Raw genomic sequence first — 9,423 nt, forward strand, 5'->3', positions numbered from 1 at the left:
ATACTACGTCTGTATTTGTACTGTATCGTGTTTAAATTACCTGCCTATGGACAATGGATGTCAATTATCATTCTTGTCAACTTCACATATTTACATTTGGTATTTTATACTAATATTCATTAATCTGTTATGTCCCTATTAAATAAAATAAATACATCTTTTTCATATAGCATTTCTCACATGTTGTGGTCTGAGCTCGTACGCTGGACGACTACAGATGAAGTCAGGAGGCTGAGCCACGGACAATTTATTCATTTTGAGAAAAATAAATGAAACGCACGTATTGTTTATAAATAAGATAATTTCCTTCTGAGAAATTGAAGGCAAACAGTACAACTTGTCTTTAAAAACATTATCAACTACACAGACTGTGAACGAGGTCAGAACAGTTGAATGAGGTTAAATGTTAACTGTTAAATAAACATCACTTTCACCTCATATCATCATTTCTGACCTGATTCCTGCAGCTTTGTCCCTAAAGAGACGACACGAGGAGGGAGGTGGATATATAGAGTTTACAGATATAGAAATACACACGTGCACCCACACAATACACTGTACAACATGGTTATGAAAGCCTGTTGTGGAGAGACGCCTATTGGACAGGATGGGGCAGCGGAGGCGTCTGATTGGCTCCCGCGGACGCTGTGTCAGTCTCTCAGCTGCAGCTCACGCTTCAGAAGACAAAGATCAGAGAGAAGTGAAGCCGACTTTTCCACAAGTTCCACCAGAGAATGAAAAAAAAACCAGGTTCCTGGAGCAGAGAGTGAATTTATGTGTCTCTCTCCTGCGACTGACAACAAACCAAACAGTCTGAACAGAACCGTTTCCCTCTGAACGTTTGGGAAACGATTTGCCGAAGCTTTCGTGCTCTCGTGGTTCAACATCAATGTGAGGACATTTTCTTCTGTTTAGATTTGATCTTTTTGTTTACGTGACTGTGGACTGGAAAGTAAAAATATCTGCAAGTAAATACATAATAATAACATTGCCTTAATTCATATGGAACTTGTTTAAACACAGTTAAACACATGGTTGAAACAGGATGTAAACATTCATAGGGCCTCTGGCAAGTAAGATCAGGGAATAAAATAAAAACAGAAATCCATCATTAAAACAATAACATAATATAACAGAAAACATGTGTAGGTGATAAAAATTGGGTAGAAGGATTAATAAAATGCTTTTTTAGAAATAGATATTTTAAGAAGTGAATTAAAAGACGGAATATCTATTATACAAACTGGTAACTAATGAACTGGTCTCTACATATAAACACTGTTTGTAACACAGAGTTCACCTGGAGGGCGGGTGAGGCAGGGGATCTGGATCTCTGGGGAATCGGGCCGACACCCCTCCAGCTGCAGGATGGTGACGGCGGGGCACTGAACCAAATGTGCAGATTTAGTGCATCTGTGAAAGCAGCTGCGGAGACAGATTTAAGGTCGGGTTCAGGTTCACAGAGGAAAATAAGTGAGACAGCTGGAGGATAGTTCACAGAGACGGGATATTAAATGCTCACGCAGAACCAGGCTTTGACGGAGAGAAGAAGAAAGAGAAACAGAGGGAGCGCTGAGACAGGAAGAGGCACTTGGGCCCAGACTGAGCCTCTTCCTGTTTGCTTTATGTTCAGGTCCAATTAGATTCAGGCTCAGAAAAAGAGACAGAGTCAGAAACCAGAGGTAACCATATTTGGAGGAGCAGGGGTTGGAGCATGAGCCTGCACGCCCACCCACACCTGCCCCCTGCAACCATTGGACGGTAGAAGCTGTCAATCACACTGTGGTGTCCACGCCCCTATGCATCCGGTGCTTTATGGTCTATTCGACTCTAATTGGATCATAATTTACAAAATGAACATCAGCTGTATTGAAGAAGACTTGAAACTAGAGACTGAGACATAAACTCCTTAATGTTTACTGACGTTATAAAGTGAGAAGTCGAGTCACTTTCTCATTGACTTCTATAGAAACAACCAGTGGAGTCGCCCCCTGCTGGACATTCCACAGAATACAGGTTTCAGGCACTTTCACGTTGGCTTCACTTTCTGGACCTGGAGTCTACGAGAAGAAAAATGAGATTTAGGTCTGAGTGCTTTGGGTTTTTTATCCAATAAGATGCGAACACATGTGACATAGAGAGTGACATCATCTCCAGCCTTTCATGGACAGGTGGAGGGACAGGTGGAGGGACGGAGTTAAGTTGTGATGCTGGGTGAGACATCTTCAGACCTGGGGGGGGGGAACTCATGTTACTCTGTTAGCGTTGATGTAATGTTGGACCTTCTGGTCTCCTTGATGCATCAAGTCAAGTCTCTGCCCGAGTTTCACCAGCTTCCAGAAAACTTCCATCACAAGTTTATGGCTTTTCTTCTTCTTTTCTTCCAGACGATTCATTGAAGGCTATCGGGAGGTGAAGAGGATTTAAACGAATAAGTTAAGAAGTGTTTCAGAACCTTTAAGTTTTAACAAACACGTCCATACTCCTCCGACTCAGAAAGTAATGATAAAACAATAAAAGCCGAAGGCGGTGACGGTGACAGACCTTCGCGGCTCCAGGAACCTTTCTCATCTCAAACCTCTCTTTTATGTCAAGTATTTCCAAAGAGGAAAAAGTAATTTGACCATTTAGCTCATATATATATTATATAACTTGTGTAACCCTACATTTGCATTTAAAGAGGTATATGTGCGACACTTGCAGAGGGGACACATTCAGCCTAAGTGCTCTTGACTCTGGGGGACACTGCGGAGTCGCGTCTGTGGACTGATGAGACAATTTCTCGTCCCGTGGTCTTTCCCTCGCCTCTCGACAGACGGCTTTTTTCATGTTGCCCCCTCTCGGCTTTCGCAGCTCTCAAATTAAACTTCTAACGAGGTCGCTAAGTGTGAGAAAACATGTCAACCACACACTTCACAAAGTTTGCGTAAGTTTCCCCGAGCCTCCCACGTCCGAGCTCAGCCATCAAGGGTACTAAAAGCACAGCTCAGGGCGGTATTGATTTCCTGGCTCCTCTCGAGGCTTCTCCTCTGACGGGCTACTTTGGTTTGACACCTCTTCTCCCACAGCGGCTCGTCTCCTTCGCTACTGTATGAACTCAGTGGCTCGGCCTCTCCAGCATTAATTAATAGCTTTGTGCTCCCTTCAACTCGTCTGTTCCCTCAGACTAATTGCTGGCAGAAGCATCTCTGTTAATCCAATTTGGGGCCTTGAATATTCTCTCAGAGTGTCTCAGACATTATTGAGTATTTGTGGGATCGTTCAGGCCCCGAAGTGAATATTTCATTTATCTGCTCTGACTGAAGGATGCTCTCTTTTCAAAGGGAAGGCTATCATCATGCACGCGGACTGTAAAGAACAGAGACTGAAAGGATCGGCTGCGTACGTGAGGACTTGTCTCCAAACCAAGGTCGTGACTTCACCTCAAGTCTCGCTGCCTAGGGTCGAAAGCATTTTTTTATTTTGAAGCTGCAGGATTTTTATACTTTAAATGTTAATCAAAGCAAAATGGCATCACAGTGATGAAATCCACTTGCCTCTATTTTAAGAGAGATTTTCTGAAATTCATATTCAGGACGTTTCCCTCTGAATCTGACGCAGCAATTTCATGTGGAAAGTTTACAGCAGAGGCTGGTTGAGGCGTCTGAGTTAGAGAACTCATTATTAATATGCATCAATCCTGCAGCACATTTAGTTCCATCTCAAACATCAGCTCTACATTGTGTTTTTAACATTGTGAAATGAGTGTATGCACAACACGAGTGGAAAATATTAAATCACGAGTAAAAATATTATACAAAACATGTTTCTGCATTAAAGAAAGAGCCACGTTTCTCGGGTAAAGCTCATTCGAAGGTTGAGTTAAAGGTGATTAATGGATTTATGCATTATTTTACATGTGGTTTAGCAGAAAAAGAAAATCCCTCATGGAAACATGTGCATCATTTTCAGTTTCTCTTCACTGTTAAATCCAAATGACACTAAATGTTATCATACATCATATTTCTACAACTTGGGCCTCATTCTATTCAAGTCGAGACACAACAGTGAGAACAGGTAGTGGAAAGTTTCCGGCCTCATTTCCACGTCCTTTAAAAGTCTTGAAATGTTCTAAGATTTTAAACAAACAGACTTAAACTAACAGTGATTGTTTGTTTGCATTTTGACTCTTATTTCACTTATTTATTTACTTTGGTTGCATTTTTTATTTCTAATTAATGGATCTTGATTTAAAAAAGCAATCAGACGTGTTTTGGGGACTGAGATCTATGAGTGTGTGTGATTTGTTTCAGAGACTGTCGGGCCTTGGCAGAGATATGAACTTTGCTGAGTGAGAATCTGGTTTGTAATTGACTCTATTGAATATAGTTCATTAATCTCAGCTTAGTGTGACTGTGTTAGTTATAGTTAGGTGTCTACAAAGTTCTTGAATGACTCATATTATTATTGAAGGGAACGCTGTCTTGCACCTGCAGCCCCTGGTCACACGGTGTCAGTGTGTAGCTGCGAATCCACTGTGGCTGAACCGACGACCACCAGTCAGCACGTTCCATCAGTGTCTTTGAGTTACACATCGTTTGGATGAGAGTCAGTCGGTGAAACACGACGCCCTGGAAAAACCAACAAAAACAGGCTGGTGATGAATGTTGGTCAAAGTGTTTTAATTTACTAAAGTGACTGTCAGGAGGAAGTGTGAAGTGTTCGCCTACTGAACAAAGGAAATCACACACACACACACGCACACGCACTCACACACTCACACACTGTTGTGTCTCTATGACTTCAGAGGACATAACATTAAATTACCACAAAATTACTAAAACCTTAAACCTGACCTTAACCTAAACCAAACCTTAGCTTGACCCAATCTCAACCTAAACTTAACCTTAAACTTGTGCCAAAGCTAAACGTAACCTAAAGCTTATCTTAACCTTACCCTTATCTTAACCTTAAACTAACCTTGACCTTAACATAAACCTAACCTGATCATAATCTTAAACTAATCCTAATCTAATCCTAAACCGAACCTTAATTTGACTTTAAAACACCTTCACTTAAAATTTTGATTAACGGGGACTTTATTTTGGTCCCCAGAAGGAAGAAAAGTCCCCATAACGTGGATGTGTAAACAGATTTGGGTCCCAACAACACACACACACACACACACACACACACACACACAGCCTTCGTGTTATCACATCATTTCTGACCTCCTCCCTCTGTAACTACAAATCATCTCTGAGCTCCTTCAGCTCAGCTCAGCTCACAGAACGACTCAGTGCTTCATCGCCTGTTTCCTGTGAATAGAAGCAATCAGACGCTCGTTCAAAGACCCCGACGGGTCCTCGGCCTCGTGCGGGATAATTAGCCCAGTTAACGAACCCCCTGATTGACACAACAAGGTTTGGTTGTGTCATTTTGAATGAACGAGGCAGGTTGATTAGAAACCTGAACTGATCAGACTGGAGTGAAGAGGGGACGACTTCACCTTGATATTGGGGGGAAGAGGTTGATCAGAACCAAAGAATTGATTCACAGGATATTTCACAAGCGAGTTTGATGAGTCGGACGGAGAGAGACGCTTCGAGTTCCAGGCAATCAGGTCGTTTTGAGACATGAACTCTGGAAAATGACTAGAACATTGGACCTGGATAGTTTCTGGAGTTTGCCTTTCAATGTAGTACTAAGTACTTATGTAATAATGTAATGACAGAGTACTCTAGGAGCAATTTATTAATGAGTATGAGTACTTGTGTAATAATGTATCGGTGGATACATTGTACTTAAGTCATAAAGTAGTAATGACTACCAAGTACTCATTTGATATTGTTGTTACGACTACAGAGTAATGACTTCAAGTTCTTGTGTAATAATGTAGTAAAGACTACTGAGTCTACATGTTTAATGTAGAAATATCCACCAAATACTTGTGTACTGATGTAGTGATGACAGCCAAGTACTGTGTGATGATGTCTACTGACTAATCGTGTCATGATGTCAGCAGCTTCAGACACATCACACACATTTAGACGTTGAAGTTTTCAATCAAACGTGTAAAAAGAACTTCCATCAGCCGGGTGTCGTTGTCTATTTGTCGTCGTTGTGTCTGAGTAACGATTAGAATTCCACTCAGACAAAATCCACCGCTGTGCCGCGATAATCAATAAAACAGATTTCCCCTCAGTTTGTCCAATATTTGAAAACCGAGCGAACTCCTCTTGGTATAAGCAGCACATTAGCCGGATTTTGAACAATGATCTTCGTGGTCGTTAGCGATGCGATGCGGCAGGCCTGAGCTGGGATCATGTGCGTCTCCACTGCCTCCTCACAGCAGGAGATAATGTGATATTCTGGTCCCGTTCGGGAGGAGAGCCAAGACGTATTAGTGCGGACGCAGCCTGCGACGGCCCACTCATGCAGCCCCGCTCTTCATCTAACGGCTCAGTCTAATTGGTTTTTGATCCACTGCTAACGAGGTTAGAAAGTGCTCCGGAAAGAAGGAAAACACTCGAAGCAAACTGTAAAAGTGAGGGGAACAAGTGAAGGGAATATACAGGCAGGACATGAACAAAGGAACGGATGAATAAAGTCTTAAAATAACTGACAAATGGTGAATTCTTGACCTTTGTTTCGTTCTTTGTGACGTCGTCTTCTTTTGTTGCCCATTCATCTTTTTTTTATGTCTACAAAGGACTCTGTAAATGTGTTTTTTGAAAAGTGCTGTATGAATAAAGGTTATTATCGTTATTATAATTGTATGAATTGTTAAACTACAGCCGCTATCGTTACTTAAATTCTGATAATTAATTAATTCCTCACTTTTACTTCTTACTTTATCTCTTTTATCTCAACGTCTGTTTAACTTGATTTTGTTACATTTATTCATATTTTTTCTTATTTTCTTATTGTATTTAATTATTTATTTATTTTTATCTCCATTTTGCTGCGTGAATTTGTCTTAAATTGTTTTTAATAATTTGACTTACTTCTTTTCTTTTTCTTGTTTTTTGAGTCTGTCTTATTATCGTATTGTCCATCACACCTGAAGCACTTTGAATGTCAAAAACCTGCGTGAGTCGTGCTATATAAAACACATTTTGACTGATTGAAAGTGACAAAGCTTTGACTTTCCACATTAATAAAGAACAGAAGGCAACAGTTCGTGTTGAGAGCAAAGTACGAGGAGCGATGACGCTCGTGAACCGAACCACGTGACGGGGACACGACGCACATGAAACACGGCTGTGGATTCATGCAACAGGAAAACAAATGGCTGGCGAGGACAGAAATCAATGAGGTGAGTCTCCGAGATCAATCCTGTGGTTGCTGTGCTACTCACTTCCATTTCCTCCACACACACACACACACAGACACACACCACACAAGACACACACTCCACACGACCCCAAGCTCATTGAGGGTGACAAAGACTAAACATGTTACCGCCTGCACAGAGAAATCTACATTCGTCAAAACTGTCATCTCCTCAATCTCGTGCCGACAGTAATGATCCCGAGACGCCGCCATTTTGAGACATGCAATTTAAAGAAAGAAATGAGTGCGCGGAGGAGGACAAATGTCTCCGAGTGAAGAGGAGGCGAGACGAGGGGAGGAGGAGGACTCGCTGTGAATCATTAGTTCAGTGGAAGCTCCGAGGTTCCAGGACTAATTGAGTATCAGTGTGAGCTATGGGGGGTCGGCCTCAGAGCTGCTGTCGTCAGGTGTTTGGGCCCAATGAGGGGGTGAGCGGGGGCACTGTGCGAAATTAACAAAAAATGAAGCCACGCAGAATCCCTCGAGTTTGACACGACGGTAATGATCCGGAGACGACGCCATTTTGAGACAAGCAATTTAAAGAAAAGATGAGTTTAAAGGATTCACTGGATAAAAAACTAAGAATGTAGTTAGGACTTGTGCATGTATAGTACTTGTGTAATAATGTAGTACTAAGTACTCATGTAATAATGTAGCAGTGATGGCCGAGTACTGTGTACTCAAGTAGCAATGTATTGATGACCACTGAGCATTTGTTTAAAAATGTAACATAGTAATGACTAATGAATACTTGTGTAATAATCTAGTAGACTACTGAGTAATAATGTAGTAATGTCTATTCAATATTTGTGTATTGATGTAGTAAAGACTACTGAGTACTTATGTAATCATTTAATAATTACTGAGTATCCATGTATTAATGTATTATTGACTACTAAGTCCTAAGTAGTGATGGATGTACTTGACTGTACTATTAGTACTCATGTCTGCAGAGAACTCATGTAGTAACGCAGTAACTGCTGAGTACTTGTGTGATAATGTAGTACTACATGAGTACTCCTGATTCATAATACCAACCTGATGACGACTGTCCCCGGTGGTTCGATCCCCTCTTAAGAACCGAAGCCTTTAACTTTATTATCTAATCGTCTGTTTTTCACCTCTTATCGTCTTCGCTGTGTAAAGTCAACGCCGAGTCCAGGTGTTGATTTTCTCTCAGGGATGCGGACGACATATTTTCTCTGTGACACTCGAGTCATATAAATAATTAACTTCTAACCTGCAGAATAATCAGCTCGACTTCCATCGCTCTGCAGAGGCAGAACAACCGAGAGACAATCTTCTTCTTCATGGGGGGAAGTTAACAGAAACCGGCCTCTAATCTTCACTGGGTGATTAGAGTGGAGAGGGAAATTATGCGTTCATGAGAGGAGCTATAACTTCAATATTGTCAGAAAGAAAAGTGCGATCATGATGGAAAAAGACTTCATTTAAAGTTGTGACTAATATTTCTGAGCAGGAGCCGTGACGGCTGCATGAGCTGTTGAATTATCAGAGAAAAGTTAGGACCTCACAGGAAGAAGAAATGTTTTATACAGATAATATGATAACAGGAAGTTCTTTAGTCCCGTATTAATACAGAGTCTCATTAGCTCAGAATCATTTTCCTAAAGGTTTAATATCTTCAGCAACAACAGCGTCCTGAGCAATAAATGAAAATCCACTGACATGTAATCAGCATCTCATTGATTCTCAGCCAGAAATCCATCCAAAGTCACTTTGGGGTTTGAGGTACGACCTCCGGCAAAGTCAGATTCATTACTTCACACTTCTACGTTCTGGCCTCATAGAGAATTCATTTCACTTTGTTATGAGCAGGTCAAACTGAATCTGTTACAAACAAGCTTCATCTTTAGTTTTGTGTTTTCATTCAGTTGATTGGATGCCAGAACAATGACTAGTATGATATTATTATTAAAAACCTTATTAAATCCTCTTACTCTGCTTGAAAACAGCTGTAAAATGGAAAATCCATATTTGCACAGATGTGGAATTTGTATGTTGGTGCATGAGTAGTAACTCGTCAACAGAACAGTGAATAGTGCTGTTATTCTATTATTCACTATTGAATATGGCTGATTATGGATA

Source organism: Hippoglossus stenolepis, chromosome 8, assembly GCF_022539355.2.
Source record: "Hippoglossus stenolepis isolate QCI-W04-F060 chromosome 8, HSTE1.2, whole genome shotgun sequence".
NCBI lineage: Eukaryota > Metazoa > Chordata > Actinopteri > Pleuronectiformes > Pleuronectidae > Hippoglossus > Hippoglossus stenolepis.